General features: G+C 36.3%; 1 protein-coding gene across 1 annotated transcript in view; it reads left to right on the forward strand.

Moving 5' to 3' along the window:
• ARL15 (ADP ribosylation factor like GTPase 15) overlaps positions 1–14,250 on the forward strand; it is a 446,241-nt gene that overhangs the window by 248,236 nt on the left and 183,755 nt on the right. The gene's annotated exons all lie outside the window — the stretch shown is intronic.

The following is a 14,250-nucleotide window of genomic DNA, read 5'->3' on the forward strand; positions in this document are numbered from 1 at the left end:
ATTTATTCAGTGCTTATAATGGATCAGCTATTCAATATATGGACCAAGTCCCTGCCATTGTATAGTGTTCCAACTGGGCAATGTTCAAAACTGTTTTTCTTTATAGTGTGGTGGCAGTAATTCACTTTTAGAGATAGGTAAAGTGAAAGATTTAGATAATGTAAAAAAAATTATTATAATGCAGCATTCCTAAAAATACTTAAAAAATTTAATTAGAATATTTAAGAGAAAATGGGAATCATTATTTAAAATACCTATCTGAATTATGTGCCCGGTACCTTTTTTTGTTTGCTTGTTTGTTAATGTTATTTTATTTGCTGAGAATTTCCATGTTTTATTCCTGAACTAAAAATATTTAATATTGTCATGTTAAAACATAATTTAGATATTGCTGACAAAATTTATTGAGTAGAATTGTTCCTTTTTTCTTCTCCTTTGAAGAAATAGAAGTATGTTTAAGGTATTGGAGAAATGTAGCAATTATTAAAGAACTTTGAATAAAAACCTCCTAAGACCAGTCATGGTAGAACTCAGAAATTTGGTGAACATTAACTGCTATGACATTTGCTAAGGCAGGTGGTAAATGTCAAAAAAGTATCCACTTGCCTTGTATGGCATATATGCACCAAGCCTTGAGACACATTGTGTCCCTGGGGTAATCATCTGAAATGCCTTTCATCTGTTTCACAGACTCAATCCTGTACAGAAACTTTTACTCCAAGACCATAATGAAAACACATCTGTGCTTAAGAATGCAGATTTAAAAAAAAAAAACACATGCATATATATACACATACGTGTGTGTGTGTCCATATTAAGTTCTTATTTAAAATAATCTTTTATAGCAGACTCTTGATTTTCATCAGGGTGTATTCTGAACTCTTCTCCAACAGAGAAGTCACTTACTATGTAATATTGTTACTTGAGAGAAAAGACTAAGTCATATTTGTACATTTCCAGAAATCACTTATCTATTTCAGAAGAGGTTTGATAACCCAAATCAATCTTTATTTTAGTTAATTAATTTTAAAAAATGTTTTTTTGGTTGCGCTGCACAGCTTGTTTGGATCTTAGTTCCTTGACCAAGAATTGAGCCCAGGTGCCCAGCAGTGGAAGTGCAGAGTCCTAATTACTGGATCACCAGGGAATTCATTCAAATCAATCTTTTAATGGGGAGAGGATGTGTAGGAAGCATATTGTACTAGAGACCTTCACACACACACTTTCGGCCTTTGGATCATGAGAATCAGAACATCCCCTACAGTAAATCCTAGCTCTTTATTAGGAAAAGATAGCCATCAAATACAGAGTTAAGGGAACAGTTTGGAATCAACATGTACACACTGCTAAATTTAAAATGGATAACCAACAAGGACGTACTATATAGTACAGGGAACTTTGCTCAATGTCATGAGGCACCCTGGATGGAAGGGGAGTTTAGGGGAGAATATATACATGTCTATGTATGGCTGAGTTGCTTTGTTATGCACCTGGAACTGTCGCAGCATTGTTAATTAGCTATTTTTCTATATAAAATTAAAAGTTTTTAAAAAATACAGAGTTGCTGAATGTGTGCCAAAGTGCTTGGAGTGAGAGTCAGGGGGCCCTTTCAACAGTCTCCACTAGGGGCAAATGCTGCCCAAGTATTTTCAGTTCATGTCAGACAAGGTTTGGGGTGCTGGTTTGGTCTTAATCTAAAGAATACTGTGGCCCAGGCATTTGGCTCAATGTCAGAATGTCTTTCCTGTTTGAGTTGAGCTATGGAGAATTCACCTTAGAATGGAGCAAATTCCCTGGACCAGACTTCTATGAGCGTTGCATATTCAACAATAGACACTATTCTCAGTGATTACCAAGAATTCAATTACATGTCCTTTTCAGCACTAAATGGCTGCATCTTTAACATCAAAGCATGGCTTTGTATTTGTCCATCACTCATCCTTTATGAATACTTTCTTTATATGCCTGTATCATATAAATATGTATGTGTATGGGGTGTGATTATGAAGCAATAAGACCTTCAAAAATATATATACTGCAGTGTGTATGAACACTGTTCCCTTCTAAGCACAGACTTTTAAATTTTATGATGTATTATGTTACAGGAAAAAGTGATAACATGAAATTGTATAATTTGGATTTTATTTTCCTATTTAAAATAGATTTCAATATTCATGTTATTATAAGACTTAACAGAATAAGGATCAACTTAAAGATCGTCTGTATTAGTGTTATGTCTGAGACCTGGTCAAAGATATCTCTGGAAGCCAACCTAGTAAGGGAGAGGAAAGCCTGCTGAGGCCTGGTGCCTTACCGACCTTCCCTGTAAGGAGTAATGCAGAGACGAAGATGTTGATACTCTATACATCCAGTATTACCATAAGAGGCTCTGTTATTTAAGCAGTGCCAACTCCATTGAATTGGTCTCCTGCCTTCTGGCATAGGAGCCATCCAAGAAAACCTTTATATGTGTTTTGCTTTTTTTTTTTTTCATTTATTTTTATTAGTTGGAGGCTAATTACTTTACAGTATTGTAGTGGTTTTTGTCATACATTGACATGAATCAGCCATGGATTTACATGTATTCCCCATCCCGATCCCCCCTCCCACCTCCCTCTCCACCCGATTCCTCTGGGTCTTCCCAGTGCACCAGGCCCAAGCACTTGTCTCATGCATCCAACCTGGGCTGATGATCTGTTTCACCCTAGATAATATACATGTTTTGATGCTGTTCTCTCTAAACATCCCACCCTCACCTTCTCCCACAGAGTCCAAAAGTCTGTTTTGCTTTTAAAAAAAAAATATTTCTTCTTCTTCATCTATGTAATCATGAATTTGTCTAAGTACTATAAATGTGTATTTCATCAACCAATTTGTTCTTTTATTCAGTATGTATATATTGAGCACCTGCTCACATAGTCTAGGAAAAATTTACTCTTTAGAATTAAATATCTTCATTGCTGATGGATTCACAAGAATATGCAAAGACTTCTAAAGATAAATACCAGAAGAATTCCAAATAGATTTTGGGCATCACTTGGAATAAGTATGTAGCATGAAGCTTCACAAGGAGATGACTCTCATATCAGTTTTAGCCCTAAAAGTTGTGGGATATACATGCATAGATTCCATATTCTAGTGCCACTTGAAAAAAAGTTTCACTACTTTGTCCATTAGCCACATGTAAGTAGCTGGAGGCAGGGGAGGGAGAGGAATGTACGAAAATGTGTCTGACTTAGGATGTCTCGTTTTCCAGAATCCCTGCCAAGGGCTGGCAAGCCCAGAAAGGCAGAGGCTGGCACTGTTCCCTGTGGCGCTCCGCCCTTCGTGGCATACCCCATCAGACGCCTGTTCTAGGCATGACCCAGATTCCCTAGCTGATACTTGGGTCCAGCAGTGCCCGTCACATTTTTTTTTTTCCCTGTTCCCTCATCTCTTTATCTCAAGTCTAGCTTAGCCATTAAGTTTTAAGAAATGTTCCAATAGCCTGTGCCAAATTGTATCTGCCCTTCTCAGTGGCACATGCCCAACTGTCAGTTGACAGGTGGACACACCACCTGGGGAACAGTTATCTTCCTGCACCAGATGGAGTTTTACTGGTCCAGGAGAAGGCCCACAACTGGGTTGCTAGAACAGATGCTCTGCAGACAGTCTCTGGATCTCAGCTTTCCTCATCCTCCCATTGTTCCACCTTCTCTCACCATGGATGTAGATGTGAGCAGAGTTCTCTAGCATTCTAGGAGATTTCCAAACTTAAAATTTCTCTACTAAACTGATGTTTGAGGAACAGTCTTTAGCCCTCTAAAGCTTAAGAAAGAAAATCTCTAAAAGCAGAGATGTAGAAGTATGGAATTTGAATAGTGACCTTAAAAAACATAAGTTATGAAAACATTTGTATTAGCCATTGCCAAAAGGTTATTTGGCTGGTGTTGGGAGTGTTGACACTTTAACTGGCTTTTTCACCTCTCAATAGCACAATTTGGATTTAAGTCTATTTATGGTAAATGGTCACACAGAGAAAGTAGTATCTTCCAGATTTTCGAAGTGTGGAAGAAAAAATTTCTGTGGTCTGATACATTTCCTTGTTTTATTATAAATAATTGAAAAAATGTGAAAGTGGATTCCTTTGATTTCCAACCTAGTACTTAAAAATTTTAGAGGAAATTTAATTTAGTGAAACTTGTTTTTCAAATAAGAAACCCAATGTTTTCAATTTTGCCTTTCAGCCATAAACCATCTGCATTATGACAAATGACTCATCAATTTTAGTAAAAGGAGTCTAAATGCCCCATCTTGTTATAGCCCCTTGCAGTTGTGTTACAAAGATGTCTTGCAGCCTTATACCTCATTCAAGGAGGGTACCATGGCACACTTATTTTTATCTCATCATTTTAAGGATTTTGTAATTGGCCTCCTGTTTCCTCCTTTTTTCCTCTCTTTATCCTTCCTTCTGTCCTTCCTCCCATTCTTTCTTCCTTTTTCCTTCCTTCACTCATTGTGAAATACTATATTAAAAATGTGAAAAACATAGGACCCTGTTTGTGGTTTAAAGAATAGTATAACAAATGCCAGTGTCCCTCCATCCACATTAAGGAATAACACCTTATTCATCTCTGTGCCCTTCGTTTGCATGTGTCTCCCTACCTCCCCATCCAGAAACAATCACTGTCTTGAATTTTGTGTTGCCTATTTCCTTGCTTCTGTCACATCTGTATTACATAGCGGTGTGCCTATTTTGACCTTTATGTAGGTTAAGAACTCATACTGTGAAATACGTTCTGTGATTCTCTGTTGGTTCATGATTACATTTTTTGCAGTGCATCCATGTTTATCACTGTGGCTGTTATTTATTCCTTTTCATTGCTATATCATATTCTATCATATGAGTATATCACTCTTCATCCACTCTACTCTTGATGGATATTTTCCATTGTTGTTTGCCTTGTTTGGATATTGAAAAAAACTTGTGAACATTTCTCAGTGTTTCTGATTTATACATACAAACATTTCATAATAGTATATACCTAAAGAATGTAAGGATTTTGAAGTACATGCATATTTAACCTTATTAGGTACTACCAAGACATTTTCCAGAGTAGATAAAAATACGTTTTGTTCATATCCCTGTCAATATGTGGAATTATCTTGCTTTTTATATTTTGCTAATCTTCATGCATAATTTGACATTTTCTGATTGTTGCTGTTAAATACAAGAAATTTACATTTATATATTTTTGTAGCCAGCAAACTTGCTAGACTTTCATCTTTATGATTTATCTGTATATTCTGTGGTTTTTCTGTGTGCATTAATTTCATCAGCAAATAACAGCTTGTTTCTTCCTATCTCTGTGTTATTTCTATTTCCTTTTCTTATCTTCCTGCACTGACTTGGGGCTTCAGGACAATTTTGAATAGAATTGGTGACAGCAAGTGTTCTCCTCTCCCTGTGACTTATAAAGGAGTGGCTTTGAAACATTTCTTCTTTAACTATAATGTTTGCTACAGGCTATTTATTTTATTTATTTAGAAAAATGACTTTAATCCAATAGAAGGTGAAGGACATTCTTGTAAAAGCTGTCCTTTTCTATTGTGAAATAGATTTTATGATGAATGGATGTGGAAATTTATCAAATGCTTTTTAAATAATTATTGGGAGAGTTATATGATTTTTCCCTATTAATAGTAACCTATTAATATGGTAAATTACCTAAATTTATTATCTAATATTTAATCACACTTGCATAGTTAGGTGTGATGGCCACAGAAGAAATGTCAGAAGTTCTCTGCTCTTAATTAACTTACAGTCTAATTGAAGAGACAAAAAACATGATTAAAGAAAAGTTAATAGATGCCAGAAGGGTATGTTGTAATTATTTGCCACATTAATGGGGCTTTGAGTTCTTCTGGCAAAAACTACTATGGGCTGTAGTGGACTGAGCCAGCTTCCTGCAGGGATTCTGGGGCTGAAACTAGAAGAATGGCTATTGATCTTTTATGACCCTGAATAGCATTGCTTTGTACCAAATTACATACCTGCTTTTTGAGATTTGAATACTGATTTCAAGTCATCATTCATGTGGAGTCACTACTGCTTAGTGAGATTGCATTTGTCTGACACTCTTAGGATCTACTCTGTTCCCAGCCAGTATTTTGCTGCTGCTTAGTTTTTATGTCATTAGTCTGATCCTGAATTTGCTGCTATAAAACAAGCTTCGTAAATATTTGGACTCCCCCCCCCCTTAATAAACTGTTTGATTTTCAAGGCTGATTGGAAAAGAGATGATTAAGAATCATTAAGAATGATTTGATTAAACAAACCATCATAAGGCGCCGATAATATGAATAGGACTCCACTTGGGTCCTGTGTAAATAAGTAATCATACTTGCCCTCAGAAAGCTTTGAACTGTCTACTGGGAAGTTTAAAATTCAGTGAGATTGGTGCACTGCTGTCCTTGAACATCGAGTAATTAAGATTCTCATTTTTATCTCATGGGGGATGATTTTTGCCTCAGTGGTTTCAAGAAAGTTACTCTAACTCTGAACAGGCTGAGAAAATCATTTTGCTGGGTAATGGGTCCAAGACAGGGAGAAACTTAACTTTTCAGTGGCCAAAATAGTTTATTTTTTATTATTTTCTTTCAGAGTTCTACTTGTACACATTTCTTTGTTTTTTACTTGACGTAGTCCTACAGGTTCCTCTTTTACAGTTCTTTACATTTTCTGTCATTTTCATCACAGGTGTACCTACCCCAGTTTTGACAATCCTGTAAGACCTCTTCATTCAGTGCTGCTGCCTTCCCATTCTTTTTGCCTTAATTTACTCATATCCTTCTGATAATTCCTCACTTTTAGAATGAGTTGTTTTTTCTTCCCTTGGTCTTTTTGTGTTTTGCTCTGTAACCTGTTCTCATTCTTTATCTTCCCACCTGCTTTTGGAAAGAGCTGTGTTAGTTGGCAACATATCTGCCACATTAAATGAACATTTTAGTCTCTGGTGCCCAGGATGCATCCCGTTTCTGTAGCTGTACAGTCAATCAGTTAATATACAAAATACAGTATTATGATTATACTTATTAACATTTGGAGCCATTTAGTGTTGTTCCTGACAGCTATAGGTGTGGTAACAGCATTTCTGGCTTCCTCCATTGTTGGCTTTGTAAACATGGTAAATGCCAACAGAAACGAGTCACATGTTTAAATTTTAGCAGACTGGAATATTTGTGGTAAATGCAGTTGTGCCCTAGTATCTCTGCCATTCCTTGTAGCTGTCCAAACCAGAGGTTCTGCTTCCTAAAAGTAGAGAAATCAAGGACTCCAACCATAACACGCTTTTGGTTTTTGCTCCTAAGGAGGTCTGGGACTACAGACTCATAACGTAGTGAAATATCATGATTTTGTTTGAAAACTATGAGCTATAGCCTCAAGTTGTGAGTAGTACCATCTAGGTTACCCTCAGACAACTTTCTTCTGCCTACTCAATTTTAAAATGAAAACAATATATTCACCCACACTTGAGGAAAATTTGAAAAAGGTCAGTGAAACTGTAAAAATTATTTGGCTCTACAACTGGTTTTAGATTTGCATTTGTAAATTTTTTGCATTTAGACTTTGTAAATTTCTTGTCTCCCCTTTATATCTTCATGTTTTGTCCTCTTTTCAAATCATTAAGTCACCTGCCTATACGAACTTGATTCTCATCTCTGTGAGAAGCAAAATCAAAGAAAAAGGAAGGCCCAATTCATAGTACTTATCATTAGGCCTTATTTTTGCTTAATTCATTTGATTTCTTTTTATTCCTGATTTAGTGGGCTGGTGTAAATTTTTATGACCAATTGACATGCATAGTTCATGAAGTGTTAGGATTAACTTGTGATAAATAGGAGGTGGGGAGCAGTAATATTCATGGATTCCCCATCCTGCCTGGGGAGGTCATAAAATACACTGCAGTCAAGGTCAACAATCATCACTCCCAAGAAATCTCTACACCTGAAAGACTGATAAAATTTACATTTGATGAATGCACATTTAGGCCACTGCAAAATACATATGCATGAATTACACTTATTTACTAACCTCTCCATTGCTTGTACGTCTTGAAGGAAGGCTTGTCTCAGGTTATGAAACATCTCTCTAAAGCCCTTGTAAGTAGGGTGAGGCTATTTGCATTTCCAGAATTTTAGGACTAAAGAGTCATAGAGGAGATTTTGTTTAAAGCCTATAAATTCCAAAGTGATACTATGTCTAAGTATTCATCAAACCTGACCTAGATTAGTCTGAAGTGTCCAGATGATAAAGTCTATGTGTGATACCCAGAGCTCTAGGCTACTCAAGGGTGAGTACTCAGGGTGTTAAATTTATAAGCCGGCCTAGTGAAAATCTTTCAGAGAAAATAGCAGTAGAAAATGTTCAAAAGGCCAAAGATTCTGTATTTAAGAGTGAAACTTAGAAAATGTTGGTCTAATAACTTTTGCTGCGATTTACACGTGAATAGCTGAAGCAAATTTTAAAATGTTTTGTATGCAGATGCCAGATATTTTATACCAATGCTAATCAAATTATTTGTGATAAAGGACTGATTCCCACCACCTCATCCCCAACCCAACACTGACCAATACTCTTTATCTATATGTTCTGTGAGATGAGACCACTGATCACATATTTGGAAGTCACAGCCATGTAAAAATGCCATCAAACATCTTCTCAGTTCTTATTCTCTATTTCTGTACTTATTACATCTGTGGCCTGGTCTGATTTTCAGATTATGCTTTAAATAGCATTGCTCTGAACTATAGCAAAGGAAAAAGAAATGAGATCAGTAGAAGTAAACTAATGTAACAATAGATATGGTAAATTGAACTCTGAGACTAGTTACATGTTATTAAGTAAAATCAAAGATTATTCTTTGATTTATTTTAATCCTTGATAGTGTACTGAGCACTCTGAAGATCGGGGGTTAAGGCAGTCCATTATTTTTTGCTATTTTTATATTCTGTAGTTAGTAGACAAGGTAGAAGTGCAGTATCATTTCACCCAAAGTGAATGAATTCAACCTTTCCCAGAGTGATGTATCTGAGATGTATTTGTTCTATATTTCAGTGAAATGGTTTATCAAATTTCATGGTTGTTTTTTATTAAAATCTGTGTATACATACACTCAGACATTAGCCAAAGCAATAATAGCTGAACCATAAAACCGCCTCACTAAGGATTCATAAATATGACCTCTCCCACCCAATCATTTTCAAATCATGTTTATCCCTTTAGCAGCTTCCAAGATGATGTTTTTCAACTCCCTTTACACCCTAAAAATTTGCTTGGATGAGTGAAATCAGTTGTAGTCCTCTTAGCCAGAACATGGTGCCACACCCTTGGCAGGTAGGCAATGTTGTCTTCATGTGTTTGCAGAATTTCTGAGTATTACCACTTTGTCCTCCAGAGAGCACTCCGTCCTCCGCCATCAGCTTACAGTGCAGTAATGCCACAGACACATCTAGCTCTGCAGGGGAAAGGACAGTGTCAGGGCTCCCCCCAACTCTGTGCTTGCAGAATTCCTGCAAAAATGGTGGGGTGAGGCTGGTGGTGAGATGGAAGTGTGGACACAGAGCTTGTTCTTTCTCCTGCACTTTTCCCCTCAAAAAAAAAAAAGAAAGGTAAATTTAAATAGATCACTTTAAGTTACAGTCTCTGGATCTTTTCCAAAGAAAGTCAACACCACTGCAGTGGCCCCAAAACTATCCTATTCCTCCACCCCTGTGGGAGTGTCCAGATCTCCAAGATTAGATGAGCCCAAGAATAGTCTTACCCCACCCAGCCATTCTATCAGCAGCCATCTGTGGCTTGAGAATCAGCTCCCATTCTGAGCCTTATGGTGTCCTTAAAGGCCTCAGAGAACACTTGTGGATTTGGTCACATAAACTGAGAATGCCAGGCTCACTCACTGAGGTGCAAGAGCATTCCAAAGTTTCCAGTGCCCTTCACTCCTGAAAGGGCACTGGCCCATTTCTAGTGGTCCTCCTGAAAGACTTCCTGATTCCCAGGAGGAGCTGTAACTCCTCCCAAAAACTAGAGGCTCAGCCTCTTGGTTCCCATAACACCTTGGTTACAGGATAAACACTAGCAGTGTGGAGATTACTACCCCACATTAATTGGTCAATCCTCTTGTTTGTATGATTAATTCCCACAACCCCCACCTTATTCCATTAAACACAGCACGTCTTTAATAAATCTTTGTTGAACAGTGAATGACTGATCAGAATGATAAGCCTTGTGTGAAGTATTGTTGCCCTTTAAAACAGAAAAACAAAAAACTCCTCTATTAAACAGTTCAAATAATTGTTAACTGTTTTGAAGAACTCATAGTTCTATATGATTGTGGTCAGTGTTACAATTCTAATCAATGATTTACTTCAGGAAGTTTATCAACTGTAAGTTTGGCAACTCGAATATCCAGTGTTTACATATACATATTAATAAAATGAATGCATTTTTAAAAGCTTCTAAATAAGGAGAAATGATAGTCTCCCAGATACTTTCTCATGAAAAACTTTTGACCTGAAGTAGCAATATGTGTCACCTGTAAATGTATCCAAATTCATTTCATTATCAGTATCCATCCAAAGCACATTTAATACTTGCACAACCACCCCTACTATAAGTTAGTCGAATGAGCAGATTACTCAGTCCTCATAGCATGGAATATTTAAGAAAAGTATTTAAAAATTAAAGTGTACCAAAGACTCTATTCTTATTGCTTAGGACTTGTCTCTTGTTCCCTGAGTCTCAATTATTAAAATGACCAGAGTGGCACTATGAATTTGCTACACAAACACCCAGCAGAACTCAGGAACCTTTCTCTGTCCTTTCTTCCTCTTTTTAAATTGGAAGGCATTGCTCATGAACTGTAGTACTTTGATTTGTTCCCTTGACAGTAGAAAGACAGCATGGTTATTTCTTCCCCAATAAATCAAGTGCCATTGTCAGATATAACTACTGGGAAAAAGAAATCCACTGTGAATTTCTAACTTCTAGACATAGCCCATTTGTTTACATAATCTCCTTTATGTTTCCCTTAGGTATTTTCACCCTCAAACGTGGAGGTATGTAGGTCTTCATCAACGTCTTAAAGTTTTCCCATATTTTTAAGAAAGGTAGTCACTCATCCCCAGTCAGAGATAAAATGGCAGAATTCCTTGCAATCTGGATCTTTTAACATGTCCAATTCTTCAGCAACTTCTGTTTCTTTAAGATCCTATTTAATGAAAAGGTTTGATGAGGTTTGCACAATATTTTTTCCTCTCTAAATAATGGGCTTCAGAAGGAAGAACTAGACAGCAACTGAAGTTTCGGCTCCCTTCTCTGCACTTTAAAGGTGCAAGAGCCATGTAGTCTCTGAGACCAATAGGAGAAAAACAGCATCGTTGGTATAAGGGTGGGGTGCCTTCTTCCTGTCTCAGCTGAGCGTAGTTGAGTAAATGATGTGTCTTTAGTGTATCAAGGCAGACAGAATATATTCAACTTAGAGCAGCCACTGCAGTGAAAAGAGATGATTTTCTTTTTATAATGATGAAAAATTTTTATAAGACTGTTTTTCCTTTCTAATATGCATGTCTATCATACATACATGTGTATGTATTTGTGAGTTTCAAATAGATACAATGTAGCATTATTGCTTATCATCTTGTGGTAATTTCTCAAGTCAGCCTATAAGGAAAAAAATCATAAAGCCTGAAAATTCCCTTTGAAAGTGTTTTAGGATTTTAATGCAATAGTTTTGTATCTAATAGTGGAGCATTTTCCTGTCTCTTCCATTTTGCAGAAGATGCAGTAGTTGATTGGCATTCAAGAGTCAAATTGAATAAGAAATACTCAACTTTAATTAAGATTAGAAGCACACATTGGGGTAGAGATGCTCACACCATGAGAAGCCCTGAAGGGTTAAGACTGGTTGAGGAGGACCCAGGTCTTCCTTCTGTAGGACATAATAAATGCATCAAGGGAATGGTTGTCAGGGACTGTTTCAGTTCTTTCTTAAGTTGAACATATTTGTTATACAACCCCATTCTGACTCATTAGTGGAATACCCAAGAAGCAATTCTTTCAAATGGACTAAATACTTTTAATTGCTTTTTAAATTTAGTTTAAAATTTTCAAACTAAGTCTACATAGAAATCACAGAAGAACCAATAGCTAAACATACATAAACTTTATATAATAGTACACTTTCATGAACGACATAGGATATGAATCTTTTAAGCTATGCACTAAATTATGTCCCCTCAAAATCCATATGCTGAAGCCCTAACCTGTAATGTGACTTTATTTTAGGAGGTAATTAATGTTAAAGGGGGTCATAAGGGTGAGGTCTCCTAATCCAATGAAATAGGTGGCCTTTTAGGAAGAGGAAGAGAGACCTCGCCACTTCCTACACCCCTGCAAGGGTACAGCAAGAAGGCAGCCATTTGGAAGCCAGGAAGAAAGCCTTCACTAGAAACTAACCACGGTGGTACCTTGATTTTTGGACTTTTCTAGCCTCCAGAGCTGTGAGAAGTAAATTTCTGTTGTTTCAGTCACCAAGTCACTGTGGTGTTTTGTCATGGCGGCTCAAACAAACTCAGCGACTGACAGTCTTGACAATGGAGAAGCGCTCAGGTCTCCGTCCTCTTGCAGTCAGTGAGATGTGTTTCGTTTCCACCGCTCCTTGGTGCCATTTAAAGGATGTGGTGCTTCCCTAGCACTGAGCTGAATTTGCTCTAGTGAATAAACTTCTCAGGATTCTTTTTTCACTCCCTCTCTGATATTTATATTTTATGAATTTTGAACATGAATATTTATTTGAAATTAATGTTTAAGTACTTGGTTTTAACATGTTTCCATGATTATTTCAAGTGATGTTAAGGAAAAACAAAATACAAAACTTCAGGCCTCTTTTTTTAATTGGGTTTGGTAAGGACATGATTCAAGCAAAAATGATTTTATAGTCCTATCTAAATGCCTACTTAAAAAAATCGTTGAAAGGCTGAAATTATCCACCTTCCAAGGCAAATTTGAAGAATTGCACATAAAAATGAAAAGCTTGAGTAAGTAACTAAGTCCGGTGCCCTGTGCACCCAGCAGCACTGAGTGAATTCTCGGCTTGGCAATGACGACTTTCACATCTCCCCTCAACTTTCCACCTCACTTTGGTGAAATGTCTAAATGCTTTACATCTTCAGGAATATTCTAGTTGTAGAGAGTACCTAAACCTGTCTCAAGTGTAGAATTTCTTGATCTTGTTTTATTGAAAATGATGACACCTTCCAAGAAGTACTTTGTAATTCAAGGAAACTAACACAGGGCCTTGTTCATAGAAAATGCCCAGAGAAGGTTGTTTCTTAAAGGATTAAATAAACAGACATTTTAAAATTCATTTTATTTTGAATTTTTGGTGTTTTAACACATTTCAGATCACTGCCCTATACCCTTTGCCCAATTTCCTACAGGTTATCTGTCTGTTTACCTACTTCATTTAGAAAGAACATCTAGAAAGGGGGATTTTTTTACATTTGTTTCTTCCCTCATCAACATTTCTTAATTTTACTACATTTAAAAAATTAAAGGAGGGGTTATTCAAAATGAGTTTCAGAAAGTGTTGATATTATGTAGGTTTGCAAGTTATTTTGTAGGTTTGCCTGAAAATAATTTTCAGGCAGAGGAATTCTGCATTAGCACTTAATGTGGGACCTATTTGCCTGTTATTTGGTTCCCTTTTAAGATTCATGGTTATATTCATTTTCTTTCAGTTCTTTATTCTGTGGTTATTGGGTTGGATGGTTTTGGTTCTGTTCAACAATGGATGCTTTGAGTTAAGAACTTCAATGCATAATTATTCAATGAAATCATAATGAAGTGATGAGATGACAAAAAGCCAACTTATTTTCAGGAACTAAAAATAATGCTAAAATATAAGCATTAATCCTTGCTTGAATATTCCAGCATCTGACTTTTTCCTGATCATTTTACATATTTATATAAAGTGTAATTTAAGATTATAAATTTTTGAAATATTACTTGCTATTCAACTTTAAATATCATTTCCTTTCTAAGTACTAAATTTGATATTTTAATGAAATCTTAAACTGCTGAATTCTTTGCATTAAATAAGGGATTGATAGCAATCCACTTAAAAATAATATCACTCCTTTGTCACTTTATTGATATTTTACAATAGCACTTAATCGTAATAAAAATTTTACATGGTTACACTGATTTTC

This window comes from Cervus elaphus, chromosome 25 (genome assembly GCF_910594005.1).
Source record: "Cervus elaphus chromosome 25, mCerEla1.1, whole genome shotgun sequence".
NCBI classification, from domain to species: Eukaryota; Metazoa; Chordata; class Mammalia; order Artiodactyla; family Cervidae; genus Cervus; species Cervus elaphus.